This window comes from Tachyglossus aculeatus, chromosome 6, assembly GCF_015852505.1.
Source record: "Tachyglossus aculeatus isolate mTacAcu1 chromosome 6, mTacAcu1.pri, whole genome shotgun sequence".
NCBI classification, from domain to species: Eukaryota; Metazoa; Chordata; class Mammalia; order Monotremata; family Tachyglossidae; genus Tachyglossus; species Tachyglossus aculeatus.
Window position 1 is genome coordinate 21,442,107 of NC_052071.1, and position 11,276 is coordinate 21,453,382.

At 48.7% G+C, this 11,276-nt stretch overlaps 1 non-coding gene across 1 annotated transcript; it reads left to right on the forward strand.

The window, feature by feature from the left end:
* Positions 1–9,440: 9,440 nt before the first annotated feature.
* Positions 9,441–9,497, forward strand: LOC119930310. Its single transcript, XR_005451790.1, has one exon. It is a non-coding gene; the product is annotated as a small nucleolar RNA U82P (small nucleolar RNA).
* The last annotated feature ends 1,779 nt before the right edge of the window (positions 9,498–11,276 follow it).

The following is an 11,276-nucleotide window of genomic DNA, read 5'->3' on the forward strand; positions in this document are numbered from 1 at the left end:
TTGGACTTCCCAAGCGCTTAGTACAGTGCTCTGCCCACAGTAAGCGCTCAATAAACACGATTGAATGAACGAACGAACCCTTAGTAATTGTACCAGGTTATATATTGAATGGCTGGTTTCCCAGGCCAGGATGAAGATTGACTGAGCTGTAACTGGAAGCAAAGACAAAGAGGGAGACCGAGCGAGAGAGCCCAGGAATGTTCCCTTCACAGGGAAATGGGCTGGGGTAGGGGCAGTCTCCCGGGAAGCCCTTAATGAGTTCAGCCCCAGGCTGGTCTGTCTGGGAAACTCCCATCTCTGTCAGGGCACTTAATAATAATAATAATAATGATGGCATTTATTAAGCGCTTACTATGTGCAAAGCACTGTTCTAAGCGCTGAGGAGGTTACAAGGTGATCGGGTTGTCCCACGGGGGGCTCACAGTCTTCATCCCCATTTTACAGATGAGGTCACTGAGGCACCAGAGAAGTTAAGTGACTTACCCAAAGTCACACAGCCGACAATTGGCGGAGCCGGGATTTGAACCCCCGGCCTCTGACTCCAAAGCCCGGGCTCTTTCCACTATTCGTGGACAAACACTCCGATGGTTAAATCGGCAGCCAGGTTCATTCATTCAATTCAATCATATTTATTGAGCGCTTACTGTGTTCAGAGCACTGTACTAAGCGCTTGGGAAGTACAGGTTGGCAACATATAGTGATGGTCCCTACCCAAGAACGGGCTCACAGTCTAGACGGTCTAGAAGGTTGAGGCAATGGGGCCGGGGTGGTGGTGGGGAGACAGCTGAAAGCAGCGGACTGCCGGCAGCCTGACTCTCCCCTCCCCCAGAATCCTTGGATAGATATAATAGACAAAGATATCTAATTAATAGATATCTAATTTCCGATACCCAGCCCAGCACAGTGAGTATGGGAGTGTGTCTGATGAGGCCCAATCAGTCAGTGGTACTGACTGAGTGTCCATTATGTGCAGCGCACTGTAGTAAGTGCTTGGGACAGGATAATACAGCAGCGTTAATAGAAATGTTTCCTGCCCACAATAAAACAAATGACAGATAATGTGCATAAGTGTTATGGGGTTGAAGGTGGGGAGGATATCAACTGCTTAAAGGGTATAGCCCGGGCTTGGGAGTTAGGGGACGTGGGTTCTAATCCCGGCTCCGCCACTTGTCTGCTGTGTGACCTTAGGCAAGCCACTTCATTCATTCATTCATTCAATTCATTCAATCGTATTTATTGAGCGCTTACTGTGTGCAGAGCACTGTACCAAGCGCTTGGGAAGAGCAAGTCAGCAACATATAGAGACGGTCCCTACCCAACAGCGGGCTCACAGTCTAGAAGGGGGAGACAGACAACAAAACAAAACATATAAACCAAATAAAATAAATAGAATAAATATGTTCTCTGGGCTTCAGTTCCCTCGTTTGGAAAATCAATCAGTCGTATTTATTGAGCACTTACTGTGTGCAGAGCACTGTACTAAGCGCTTGGGAAGTACAGGTTGGCAACATATAGAGACGGTCCCTACCCAACAGTGGGCTCACAGTCTAGAAGAGTGGGCTCACAGTCTAGAAGTCTATTCTAGAAAATGGGGATGAAGATTGTGATTCCCACGTGGGACAACCTGATTACCTTGTATCCATATAGTGAGTGCTTGACAAATACCATCGTCATCATCATTACAGATCCAAGTACATAGGTGACGTGAAATGGAGAGGAAGTAGGGGAAATGAGGGCAGGCCTCTTGGAGGAGATGTGATTTTAAGAAGGCTTTGAAGGTGGGGAGAGTGGTCATCTGCCACGGTTGAGCGGGGAGGGAGAGGTCGGCCAGAGGGAGGACGTAGACAAGAGACTGTAAGCAGGTAACTATGGGCAGGGGACAACTCAGGTTGTGCTCTTCCAAGTGCTCAGTACAGTGCTCTGCATACAATAAGCACTCAACAAATCAGATGGATTGAGTTGGACAAGATCAAGATACAGCGAGTAGGTTAACGTTAGAGGAGCGAGGTGTGCAGGCTGGGTTATCGTAGGAAATCAGCAAGGTATGGTGGGAGGGGACAAGCTGATTGCTTTAAAGTCAATGGTCAGGAATTTCCGTTCGATGCGGAATTGGATGGGCAGTGCCTGGAGCTTCTTGAGGGGTGGGAAGGTGTGGACTGAACGGTCTTAGAAAAATGATCCAAGCAAGAGAGTCAAGTGTATAGACTGGAGAGGGAAGAGGCAGGTGGCACTGGGATCAGCAAGGAGGCCGATGCAGTAGAAGACAAGTTGGGAAATAAGTTCTGGGATCAAAATGGTAGCAGTCTGGAGGGAGAAGAGGGGGTGGATTCTAGAGATGTTGTGGAGGTATAACTGACAGGATTTGGTGACAGATTCAGTCTGCGGATTGAATGAGAGAGGTGAGTTGAGGAGAAGGCCAAGATTCCAGGCTCGGGAGGCAGAGAGAATGGCGGTGTTGTCTCCAGTGTGAGGAAAATCACAGGGAGGACAGGGAGGTAGGAAGCTGAGTTCTGCGTTGGACAGGTTAAATTTGAGGTGTCGGCCGAACGGGCAGATAGAGATGTCGGGATGGCAGGAGCAAACGCGAGACTGAAGAGAAGGAGAGAGGGCAGAGCTGGAGGTAGATTCGGGAATCTGCCCTGGTAGAGATGGCAGTTTGAAGCCATGGGAGTGAATGAGTTCTCCTCATGGAATATTTTGCAAATCTTCTGACAAGTTCAACGAGGGAAAACACGGTAGCATATTTAGAAAGCTACATAACATGCCAAAGAACATAATCCTTTTCTATCTGGCAATCTGATGAAATGCATAATAAATACACAAGATTAAATTGTGAAAGCTAAGGAACGACCGGGTCGCGGAATGTAGCGAGCATCCGAGTAATATTTAAGCCCGAGAATGGAGCTGGGAAAAGTTGTCTTGGCCCGGGCAGAGCCAGAATTTTGTGTTGTAGTTGTTTTTGGCTTCCTGGATGCCTCTTTGCCCTAAACCCACCCATTAGAATAGCAAGCTATTTTATGCAGCAATCCAACAATATGTACCTCCAGGTATTGCAGGCAGGAAAACTCAGGTGAACTGAACTGAGGTTACCTGCCGGGGTCGTGGTCGCATGATGAGTCCATGATGGAGCTAGGAAGAGAAACAAATTTCTTCTACCAATCTTCTGCTTTAACCACTCCATAAGGTTCCCTCTCTGCCTAATCTCCTATAACCCTTCTCCTAGAGTTCGCTTCTCTAGGGAAAAATGTCGGGGCCAGGGTGTTCCACATGGAGGGGCGGAGGAGCTGGAATGTCAGACTACAGCAGGGTGACACCGTGTTATTTGTGAAATCAACTCCAGAGCGATTTTTCAGAGAGGCTATTATGGCAAATTTTTCTCTAAGAAATACAAACCGCAGGCTGACTTGACTTGGGAATCACAAAGGCAAAATTAACTGGCAACGTACACATGACCCTCTCTGAGGACTTTGGAGAGTCAGGCAGAATTTCCACTGAATTGAGAAATACAGAGCGTACGGCGAGTTCGACTTTAAATCCCAGAACAGGTGTAGTCTATGTAAGGAAAGTAATGTAAGTCTCTATCACGTGTACGTCACGTAATCCTAATCCCTTGCAATGCGTTTCACTGGCTTCAAATTTTAACGGCTGTAACGAATGTACTCTAGCATACCAAACTGTTCAATATATCCTTTCCTATCAAGTTGCCATCTACTCTGCATTTCAAATTGCGTTATGTTTTAAGTAAACACAGTGTTATTCCATTATTGATACAGTGTTGTGGTGTTTTAATATAACAATACCCAGTGTTCTGTCTGCAAAGACAAGATGCTTGGCTTCTCAGAACGGAGCAGAACTGCCAGACCCAGCTAGTGGGTATTTGGCCAAAAAAGAAATAACACAATCTAACTACTGTATTCCCCTCTTCCAGTTATGCTGAGAATATCTCCCTCCGGGAAGAGTAGCTGGAGATAAGATAATCATTTGAACATGATAACTGTTCTGTAGGCATGAGAATTGGAGAGAAAAGCATTTAACGCCAATGCACTATTGACAGTGTTGACGTTTTTGCTTCAGAGGGGCATTTAAAACCGTCATTCTGTTTTCAGTTTGGGGGTCCCTTTCATTCTCTGAATGACCGGGGTGGCCCGGATACTTCATGAAATTCTAACTAGAAGCTTCAGATGGAGTACTGTATTTCTAGATGTCATAATGTCATTAGTTACACAGCCCACAGGGACTGAAACATTGATGAATGTCATTTCGTTCATTTCCAGCAACAGGGAAATTTAATTTCCAGAATAATCACGGTAGGAGACGCCTCGAGGCAAATTTAGCTGTTAGAATTGGGCCTGTTCTGGCAAAAATAGAACAAATACACAAACAGCAAAGGCCCTGAGAACAGAGCCCCCTTCCTCTTCCCTCCCCCAGGGGACCTGCTTGTCTTTCTATCCACACTGCTTTCCTCGGTTCTCTCCCCGGGCCCAGAACAAGCCTGCCTTTTACAACCTCTACCCCAGCGAGGGGAAGGCAAGGGAGGTGAAGAGGTAGGGGTTGAAACAGCTCCTTCCCTGGCCCGATGTCTTGCCTCTATTTGGCCCCTGGAGCCTTCCCTGGACCGATGTCTTGCCTTAATTTGGGGAGGGGGCAGTTTAAGGAGTGGGTCAGTAGTTCCGCCGTCTTTTAGTCTGCCCTTCTGACCTCCGAATGCTGATTGCCCAGGGCCACCCTACTCCCTACTCGTGGAGAATGGATTTGGGAGTACAGCAAATCCTTTCCAGATGCAAACTCCTTGTCCCTTAGTCCTTGCTTTGTGAAGCCAGGCACCGGGACGGATCATATCGTTCCCCCTCACAAGCGGGAAGCAGTTACCAGGATCCGGCAGGACAAGAATTCCCAGCCCGTTTCCCCTGTGCCCACCGAAAAAAAGAACCGGGTCCGAGGCCCTGCCGGAGCGCACGGGCTCCCCAGAGGGACGTGTTCTGCACTTGGGCCAGCAAAGCTACAATAGGAAGAGATCCCTTGGGTCGAGCGCTCGGCACAAACCAGACGCGTAATGGGGGATCGCTTCCAGGATCTCCTTGGCCTCGGCGCTGAGCCGTCTGACGCTCCTGACGGAGCCGATCCGGGGTCAAGTTACTGACGTCGGGACGAGAAGTCCGCGTCCTGTCCACGGAGGCTTTGGCTATTAATAACGGGCAGCATAACGTTTCCTGAGGAGCAGCGTGGCTCAGTGGAAAGAGCCCGGGCTTTGGGGTCAGAGGTCACGGCTTCAAATCCCGGCTCCGCCGATTGTCAGCTGTGTGACTTCGGGCAAGCCACTTCACTTCTCTGGGCCTCAGTTCCCTCATCTGTAAAATGGGGATGAAGACTGTGAGCCCTCCCCGTGGGACAACCTGATCACCTTGTACCTCCCCAGCACTTAGAACAGTGCTTGGCACATAGCACTTAATAAATGCCATCATCATTATTATTATTATTATTATTATTGTTACCGTGTATCAGAGAAAGCTGCGGGAATCCCACTGCCCTCTCCTGGGTGCCTTGCTGGCTAGAATTCCAGAGCCTTTTCTGCGTACTGCTGGTCCGGACTCCCTTGCTCTTGGCACAGGTCCAGGGGTGCTCTTACCCCGCTACACCTTTCTGGGGCTTCATCTACACTGATCTTAAGTATTTATTGTAAGGGCGATGATAAGTCACTTTGCCGCAGGTAACGCGGAGTCCAGCAGACACATCTGCAACTTCCCTTGGTCAAAATAAAGCTAATTATGTAGGGTGTCCCTTGAGGCTATGATCGTCCCCCTGTCTCGCCAAAGAAAGGGCCCCATTACGCGTCTAAATAAGGGACAGCCCGTTCTCATAACAACCTGAGTTAGACTTGACTCAAAACAAACTCGTTCTGGTTCATTCATTCATTCAATCGTATTTATTGAGCGCTTACTGTGTGTTCAGAGCACTGTACTAAGCGCTTGGGAAGGACAAGTTGGCGACATATAGACGGTCCCTACCCAACAACGGGCTCACAGTCACCAGACCCAGTATGGCTCAGGTTGGGGATTGAAATGGTTCCAGTTGTTGGTTATAATGTTAGTAAGGAGGCTGCTGTGAAAATGTCAGTCTTTTGCCTTCCCTCAACTTGATTTTATTATGATTTTTAGACTGTGAGCCCACTGTTGGGTAGGGACTGTCTCTATATGTTGCCAATTTGTACTTTCCAAGCGCTTAGTACAGTGCTCTGCACATAGTAAGCGCTCAATAAATACGATTGATGATGATTATGATGTAATTAAACTTGACTTCTGCTTTCTCCTGCTCCTGCTGATCCACTCACTGGTAAATCAAATTGTCTTTCAGCTTTGGAGTTGAATCTTGCCCCCATGAGCTGCTTCAGAACCTTAATAATTGTGGTATTTGTCAAGATAATGATAATAATTCTGGTATTTGTTAGTCGCTTACTGTGTGCCAAACACTGTTCTAAGCGTTGGGGTAGATACAAGGTAATCGGGTTGTCATTCATTCAGTCGTATTTATTGAGCGCTTACTGCATGCAGAACACTGTACCAAGCGTTTGGGAAGTACAAATCGGCAACATATAGAGACGGTCCCTCCCCAACAACGGGGTCACGTTGTCCTATGTGGGGCTCGCAGTCTCAATCCACTTTTTACAGATGAGGTAACTGAGGCACAGAAAAGTGAAGTGACTTGCCCAAGGTCACACAGCAGACAAGTGGCAGATCTGGGATTAGAACCCACGACCTCTGACTCCCAAACCCGTGCTCTTTCCACTAAACCACGGTGCTCCTCGTGCTTACGATCTTACTGCGGGCCAACCACTGTACTAAGCTCTAGGGCGGATATAAGATAGGCCCTGTCCCACAACTCCTGAGCCCTTAGTACAGTGTGCTGCACACAGTTGGCGTTCAGTAAGTACCATTGATTGGTTAATCTTCTGAAAACAGCAGCATGGCCTAGCGGAAAGAGCGTGGGCCTTGGAGGAGGAGGAGCTGGGTTCTAATCCCGGCTCCGCCACCTGTCTACCGTGTGCCCTTGGGCAAGTCACTTCACTTCTCCGTGCCTCAGTTCCCTCATCTGCAAAATGGGGATTCACTGCCTGCTCTCGCTCCTGCCTCGACAGTGAGCCCCCATGTGGGACCTGATTATCCTGTACGTACCCCAACGCTTAGGACAGCGTTTGGCGTATAGCAAGCGCTTAACAAATACCCCGGTTATTATAATCTTCACTAAAGCAAGAGCCCCAGGATGTCCCGAGCAAAACAGTCATCAGCATTCCGACCCGCCAGACCTCAGTGAACCATTCTGGTAACATTGAGCGCCACAGATTCTTATTTCTACTCTATGGTCCACAGCGACAGTCCAAACGAATGGGAAAAAAAATTTTCAAAGAGGTTGTGAAGAAGTAACAGTAGCATCCCATCAACTTGGCCAATGAACAACCATTTAATATCAAAAGGCACCTGCATTTGAGACAAAGAAAAATGTAAGCCAATTGGCTACAAAGCGAATGAAAAATGAACTCTGCTTCTAAGTGGTTCCTTTTGCCAGTTGCTAAAACAAGTTGCTCCCGTCAGAAGAAAAGCGGCCTTGGGTTTATCGTTTTCTACAACCTCCTGGTTCCTCTCTTCACATTTATTTCTTCTCCGTCACGTCTCCTTCCGTCTGGGTCCGTTATGGGTGTCCCTGGGGGTTAATGTTCCTACTGGGCTGCAGCTGCAGTTCCCTAAGCCAATTCCAGCTTTTCTCCTGGCCATCACGCAAGTAGTCCAGGGGCCATTGAGATTTTTATTAAGCTTACACATCAACTGCCATTCATCTTCAGCTTTCCTCACTCCTGTCCCTTGGAGCGAATTCATCGCTTCTTGTCCAAGGAGTTCAAAACATGAGACAAATGTCAGCTGTATTTGAAAGATGAACGAGTTGCCTGCCTCGTCTTGCAGTAGGGAAATGAGAAGCAGCAAGGTTTGGGGGGCAGGGGAGGAGAAAGAAGAGGGACGAAGAAACATTCCCTAGATTAAAGCATGTAACTTGGGGGCAGAACTGCTCTGGGGGGGCTGTAGAACCAAAATTTTTGGCTCTTTGGTCTCCAGCTAGTGTCCCCCCACCCCCGGCCACTTTGGTAGTAGGTAAAGAATCCCCCAGATTCCAGCCTCAGTTTGACCCAACCCAAACCTGGAGAGGATGAATGGAAATCGGGTTCAATCCTCCAGCCAGTAGCCAATCCTTCACGTTTCTACCTTCAGCTACAGACTGACCAACCTCTCTGCTAATTTTCTGAGAACACAACAGCTCCCAAGGAACGGCAACCCCCTGGAAAGTCTGAAAGAAATGTCCAGGTAATAATCGTAGTTCTTTTATGGCCTTTAGAGAAGCCGCGTGGCTTAGCGGCGAGAGCGCGGGGTTGGGAGTTGTCAGAGGACGTGGGTTCTAATCCCGGCTCTGCCGCTGGTCTGCTGCTGTGACCTTGGGCAGGCCATTTAACTTCTCTGTGCCTCAGTTACCTCATCTGTGAAATCGGGATTAAGCCTGTGAGCCCCATGTGGGACAACCTGATTATCTTGTATCTACCCTAGCGCTTAGAACAGTGCTTGGCACACAGTAAGCGCTTAACAAATACCATCATCGCCTTGCCATAGTTTTCGTACTGAAGGATCCCTAAAGCGTTGATCAGTGAGTATTCCCTTGCTTCACCAATGAAATTCAGCCTCCCCTAAAGGGAGGAGCAGGAGTTCGGAGGCACACTACCCACACCAGGCTGCAACGAGGCCTTACTCCAAAGAAAGCTTAATTCAATACATTTTTAAAAACCTTATCGTTTACCTCTTTCCCCACAAGTCCTCCCAACGAAACCATGCCTGGAGTTGAACAGTGTCTTGTCTCTTTTTCGTTAGAATAAATAACTGAGAAATGCAATGGGTGGACAGAGAGATCTGCCTGAGATCCCTGATGTCAGAGAGCAGGGTCCCTGATTCCCAGCTGAGCTCTAATGGCCCTGGGCTTTTCTGTTGCAGCACAGTTCCCTCCCATTAGGTAACAGTCTGAAGTACACCCCTTAGTCGTTTCTCCTCCTTACAAACTTCTCCTGGCTAACCAGATCTTCTTGCACAAAATAAAAACTCCTGACCATTGGCTTCAAGGCTGTCAGCTGCCTCCCTGTTACCTTTCTGCTCTCTTCTCCTGCCATACTCCAGCTCACCGTCACAGGATCCTTGTTCATGTCACTCCCACCTCTGATCCATTGTCCACACTCTCCTCCCCATCTGGAACGTCCACCTCAATTCTGCCCAACTAGAACTGCTCCGCTCGGCTCTGGCGATCCCGCCTCCGCCCGATGAGCTCGGCTCCGCTTGCCGGTGGAAAGGGCTCCTTGGAAGCCGGCAATGAGCCAGGACTCCTTGGCCCCGGCGCCTTCCGCTCGCCCCCGAGGGGGGCCGATGAAGGGCCGAGCCGAGACCCCCCTCCCCAACTGTGCTCTGCTCCTGAAGGCACAAATCCAAGAAGAAGGCCTTCACCAAGTACTGCAAGAAGTGGCAGGATGAGGAGGGCAAGAAGCAGCTGGAGAAGGACTTCAACAGTATGAAGAAGTACTGCCAGGTTATCCATGTGATTGCTCACACCCAGGTGAGTGGCCCGGGGTCCCGCGGGAAGACCCCCGTGGGGATCAAGGTCAAGATGTATCCAACTCTAGTGGTTCAGGCTCTACTGAAGCCTGACCGGACTAGCCATTGGAGCAGACTGGACTAGCCAGAAGTTAGTAGCCATTGGAGCAGACTGGACTAGCCATTCTGCCCTGGCAGCCAGCCCTTCAGGCTAATAATCGTCCCCCTCTCCATCCCCCCCATCTTACCTCCTTCCCTTCCCCACAGCACCTGTATATATGTATATGTGTTTGTACATATTTTTTACTCTGTTTATTTATTTTATTTGTACATATCTATTCTATTTATTTTATTTTGTTAGTATGTTTGGTTTTGTTCTCTGTCTCCCCCTTTTAGACTGTGAGCCCACTGTTGGGTAGGGACTGTCTCTATATGTTGCCAATTTGTACTTCCCAAGCGCTTAGTACAGTGCTCTGCGCATAGTAAGCACTCAATAAATACGATTGATGATGATGATGATTCCTTCCCATCTTCAATACCCTGATAAAAATCAATCAATCAATCAATCAATCGTATTTATGGAGCGCTTACTATGTGCAGAGCACTGTACTAAGCGCTTGGGAAGTACAAATTGGCAACACATAGAGACAGTCCCTACCCAACAGTGGGCTCACAGTCTAAAAGGGGGAGACAGAGAACAGAACCAAACATACCAACAGAATAAAATAAGTAGGATAGAAATGTACAAGTAAGATAAATAAATAAATAAATAAATAGAGTAATAAATATGTACAACCATATAGACATATATACAGGTGCTGTGGGGAAGGGAAGGAGGTAAGATGGGGGGGATGGAGAGGGGGACGAGGGGGAGAGGAAGGAAGGGGCTCAGTCTGGGAAGGCCTCCTGGAGGAGGTGAGCTCTCAGCAGGGCCTTGAAGGGAGGAAGAGAGCTAGCTTGGCGGATGGGCAGAGGGAGGGCATGAAGGATGTGGGCCGGGGGTCGACGGCGGGACGGGCGAGAATGAAGTACAGTGAGGAGGTTAGCGGCAGAGGAGCGGAGGGTGCGGGCTGGGCTGGAGAAGGAGAGAAGGGAGGTGAGGTAGGAGGGGGTGAGGTGGTGGACAGCCTTGAAGCCCAGGGTGAGGAGTTTCTGCCTGATGCGCAGATTGATCGGTAGCCACTGGAGATTTTTGAGGAGGGGAGTAACATGCCCAGAGCGTTTCTGGACAAAGACAATCCGGGCAGCAGCATGAAGTATGGATTGAAGTGGAGAGAGACACGAGGATGGGAGATCAGAGAGAAGGCTGGTGCAGTAGTCCAGACGGGATAGGGTGAGAGCTTGAATGAGCAGGGTAGCAGTTTGGATGGAGAGGAAAGGGCGGATCTTGGCAATGTTGCGGAGCTGAGACCGGCAGGTTTTGGTGACGGCTTGGATGTGAGGGGTGAATGAGAGAGCGGAGTCGAGGATGACACCAAGGTTGCCACCTCCTCCAAGAGATAGTCCCTGAAAAATACCCCACTTTCTCAAACTGCCCCATCAGTCGCTTGCACTCATATGTAGAACTGAATTTATTTATCTGAATATATACTTTTGTTACAGGGGTTTAGGATTGGTATCTATCCCTTTACTCTTTCATCTGTTGTTCTGGGCAGTTGGCGTTTG